The sequence below is a fragment of the Thunnus albacares genome, chromosome 19, assembly GCF_914725855.1.
Source record: "Thunnus albacares chromosome 19, fThuAlb1.1, whole genome shotgun sequence".
Taxonomy (NCBI): Eukaryota; Metazoa; Chordata; class Actinopteri; order Scombriformes; family Scombridae; genus Thunnus; species Thunnus albacares.
Window position 1 is genome coordinate 16,941,170 of NC_058124.1, and position 5,257 is coordinate 16,946,426.

The following is a 5,257-nucleotide window of genomic DNA, read 5'->3' on the forward strand; positions in this document are numbered from 1 at the left end:
TTCAATCCCACAAACACCGTCTGCTGCTGTAAATGCTCACTACAGCACTAAATGTGTATTAATCTAAAGAGTAAATAGTCCCCAACAAATGACCTGGTTACACCTATTTGAGTAATGTTTGCTAAAAACTACAGTGCCCAGCTATTTTAGAACATTAATCTAGCCTTTATAAAAATGAAAAAATACATATACTTAACAAAAAAATTACTTAACCTTTATAGCTCTTCTTTGTCCAACATGTTGGTTACTACAATAACTGGTGTTAAACTTTTATCCCCAACAAATCCTCCAAATTAAATGACCAAATACATCGTTTGACCATGTGCACTCCTGAATGACACATAGGAGCGTTTTCTAATATGGCGCCACCTATCAGCTGTAATTGGTAGGACAACATCATTTGTCTGTGCTTTTCAAAACCGTTACAAATCAGATCAATAGGTGACCTTTGTCATCATGGCTTCAATTATAACCACAAGGTTAAGGTTAGGGGACAATTGTAGTTATGTTTTTAAAAAAAACTGTCCTGACTCACTTTTGGAAATGTGAAACTTGTGGTTGGAAGTGGGGAAACAAACAGTGGCTTCTTGTGACAAGGTTCACTGTTGGGTTATATCCTCCAACCACCTCCGAATGATTGTCAACATATACATACGTAATCTCAACTACGCCACTGCTCCAGATCATATTTACTATGGCTGCTGCTACGTTTTTATGACCTATTGTGTCGTTTTTCTTGGGAGGACAGTCTCTTTATCCCAGATGGCTACATTAGAAACCAGCAGGACTTGATCCAAAGAGGAACTAGTGAGTTAAATCATCTGAAATACAGTATGAGTCTAGTATACATTTAGGTCAAATGTTAGACTTTACAAGAAGACAAAATGTCAAACTGAGAACAGATTTTTTTGGAAAATAAGGTTCACAAGGTAAGTCAATCATACTTGAACATCCAATGGCTCAACTTCAGAGCATCTGAAGGGATTAAAATGACATTATTTTAGGAATCTTTGTCACTAAATTGCATCATACTGACGTTTGCCAACAGGCCGTGAATGACAAGATGTTAGGTGATGGATGCTGGAGACAACTGTGTGGGATTGATATCTGTGGGACATTGAGCCTTTTAAGACAAGCTATCACTATTTTAATGGATTCTTCAGACTGCATTTTGTGTGTGTGTGTGTGTGTGTGAGGCTGGGATCTATTTGTCAAAATGTAAGGTTGTAACATGATTTTAACCTCGCAGTAGTTATGCAACAAATCATTGTATTTTGTCTGTTTGTTGTTGGTGTTTTACCATATTAAAGCTGCGGACATTGATTTTTTTTCTTCTTCCTTAAAAGTGTGTTGTAACTAAGTGTGCAGTTACTGTTGGAGTTTGTCCTCCAGATGTCTCTGTGAACTCCAGATGCTCTCAAACGCTGTCTCATACAATCATCCTTCTTCATTCCCACTAACAATTAGGTAATGAAATATTGATTTTTAGTTAGATTCATATTGATGCTATTAGCTTTGCATTGATAAATCACTGATGCTGGGAGCCAGACCAGGAAGACATTACTGTGTGTTAATCTGATGGATATGCCTTCTTTTTCCTGCCTGTCTCTCTCTACCTGGACTCTCATTCTCCATCTTCAGTGTTTAGTGCAGGTCCACAATGATGGTTGAACCAACTTCTTTTTCATTATATTTGAGGTCTGATTCTTGGTTGTATATTGAGGATTCAGTTGTTGATTTCAATTAAACTTTAAAAGTGTTTATATATATATATAAATTTTAATTGCAATGTTTGAAGAAGAGAGTGAACTACAGTTAGTGGAAGAGAACATATTTAGGAGAGAAAAACAAATAATCTCTTCATAAGCTTATAATTATCCTCAATTTCCCCCCCCAAAATATTGCAAATATAAAAGATTTTAAAAAATGAAACAAAAAATTTAAAAAATCATTTGGCATTTAGTGAATGCAGCTTACAGCACACTGTTGCAGGTGGGAATCACATCTCTGACCTTGGCAACTTTAATGGCATACTGTACTCGTTCAGGTATACACGAAAACATTTCCATTCACCTCCTGTGGCTGTTGGGAAATCTCCTTATCACCATTGTCCACCTGTCTGAGGCAGCGCTCGGTATTTTAGCCTGCTGTCTAGTCATTACTGTCACAGTGGGGTCTCAGTGTAAGACTGAGACACTACAGAACAATGTAAGGCCTTTAAACAATTTAAATCTACTTTTATATGCAAAATGCATGCTCAACTAAAACTAATATAAAAAAAGTATATTCAAATATCTTTGAATATACTTAATATAAAAAGTGTGGCCTTTTAATACAAAGCAATGTCTACTTGTGACCCCCCATCACAGTGTGCGTGAGTTTGTGTTGTGAACAGTTAAGTGTTTTTTTTTACCTGCTCAAAGTTTCATTTTAATAACTTTCAGAGGCCTGAAGAGGTCAAATTCGATTTGAGTATTTTGCATGAAAACAAAAAAGGAGATCAAAGTTTTAAAAATAAAGAACTTTGTGTAGCAGAATTTTGTTTTTCTTATCTCCTGGTAATAATCGCCATCATTTTTCATCTCACGACCACTTGTGCATGCGTCCACATACTAATAAGTATCAGCTTATTAGCCTTTTCTTCTGTGCCATAGAACTGCATTGTTGTCCAAAAACTATTAAACACACACATCAATGAGGCACATTGTTACACTGACTTTAAAAAAAATTTTTTTTTTACATGTTACAGAAATAATAATAATAATGATTCCACCCAAGTCTTAAACCTAAACTAGTCTCAACTTTTCTTATCCTAAAGCAGGAAGAGCCATAGTCAGAAATTAAAAAAAAAAAAATACTGTGGTCATATGTCCAAATTCCTCCAGCAGAGCCCCACCCATACTTAAGATTTTTTATCAAGCCACAGAAACCCTGTACAATGTTCTCTCTCTTTTTTTTTAAATCCCAAAATCTCACAATTTGTTCATTTATTAGTCTGGTGATGTACAATTTCTGTAATCCCCCTTCATTATATATTTCCCCGACATTATGTGGTTTCTTTAATTTTATTTCAGTTAATGTATTTTTTGCTTTCAAATTTCATTAAAAAATGGTAGAATTAGCCTTTAAAAAAAACAATGTGTTATATAAAGTATGTGTAGTCATAGATTGCAAACTTCCAAACCCCCAAATTTCCAGTAATATCACAGAGGGCATGACCTCAGTGTCTTCAATGTTAGCAGTGGCTTCTTTTCACTTTAACATTTACTGAAATGTAATTTTAATCCTAACTTAACTACTAAACCTGGTTTCTATCCCTGAACCAACTCAAAATAAAGTCACTTTCCAAGAATTGCAAAGTCTAAAGCTCAGACTGGTTCTCATAAGGACAGCAGTACAGGAACACCAACACATACACACACACACACACACACACACAGACATACATACATACAGTATGTCCTGACAGCTGTCACTCCAATCAGCCACCAGTCCATCTCTCCTCTCTGCTCAACAGCAGCCAGGCGTTTCCCTGTCAGACAACATATGCCACCACATTTCTCCTGCTCCGAGCCGGCTGACATTATCTACTCCCAGACCCTGTGGCCGGCACAACTCTCAGCCCTCTCGCTGCCTGGTGGCACCGTGAACATGATCTCTGATGTCTCTCAGGCAGCTAACTGATGCTGTCACTGCACCAAGATATAACACGACCCACTGACAAACACAATGTGACAAGGACATACAGGCAGTGTGTACACAGACACACATACACACAGTCTCACATGAACTCATGCCTTGTTGCTGTGCTAGACAACAGTTGCTGCAAATACAACCTTTATTTCAGTATTTATTTTCTCTTCTGGGTTTAACCAACCTCATAAGATCAGCTGCACATACTGTACATTGACCGTGTCATAAAAATATTACAATTCAAACTCTTTCTTGTGATTTTGTGATTTATATTGTCATTACATATGGTAAATTATATCCACTTGACACTTTAAAAAAAGCTTAAATGCTTAGTTACCTGTGGATTCAGTTTGAAATGTACTCTACATAATGTCTCCATCCTGCCTGCAGGCTGCTAACAGTCTGACAATGGAAAATAGGCCTCATTCATAATTTGAAGCTTGGTTTTCGTGCTAATTCAAGCAGTACTCAGGAGGTAGCTTATACAGGAAGTGTCAGGTCACACATTGTTTTTGGTAAGGTTTAAGAAAAAGAGTAGAAGAAACATAATGCCACATCAGGTTGTCATATAGCAAGCAAGTAATGTAACCAGGAGGGGTGGAATTTGTAACAAAGCAGCTTTGTTATTGCTTGACATTGCCTGCCACCTGCTGGTAGAAACTGTAAACTACAGCAAGTGTGAGGTTAAATATTTAGCTCTGATGTGCCATTTTGTCACAAAACATAGCCTGAAGATAAAAACTATATTTACATACTGTAAATTTGTACAAATACTCCTGATGGATTCTATACAGAAAGTTTATAACTGTCAACAAGGCTTGCTTATGTTGGTGGTTTCCAACCTTTTTGGTTTGTGACCCCTTAAATCATATGGTATAGTTGGTGATTTTCTATCTTTTTCTTATTGTTAAGTGGAGAATATTGTGTGTGTGTGTGTGTGTGTGTGTGTATCCAAAGCCTGATATATCTATATGTGCTGTAGACCTCCGTTGTTGTCCAAAAACTATTAAAAACACATCAATCAGCCACACTGTTGTGCTGGGTGACATGTTCCTCCACCCAAAAGAGCTTGGACACATTAGTTTATTTAGAAACGTCTCCAAAGACTCATAACAGCGATCACGTTTTCAGTCTCTGGAGAGTGGTTCTGTGTCCGGCTGACGCTACTGTTCATGTGCAGGAACGTGGTTCTGTTTACAGAGCTTCGCTGGCTTGTTGTGCTACATATCACAACCTCAAAAGTACAAATGTACAAAGATTTTTTTTTAGGGACCTTAAGGTGTAAATTCAGAAAAATAAGCATTTATTTTCTTGCTAAATATTTATTTTTTATACACTTATCTTGAGCCCACAGAGAGGTCCTGAGGATGAGTTGGGAACCACTGGTTTGTGTCATTTATTTGTATGAAATATTCTAAAATCTAGTCTAAATGCTCAGGAGATTACTGCCATCAAAAATTGTTTATTTACCAGTGGTAGATCAAATGATATATTCATTTAAAGTGTTGATAATAAGGATCAGCTTGTGAGCTTGGGCGACGATGATAAAAACAGTGTTACGATA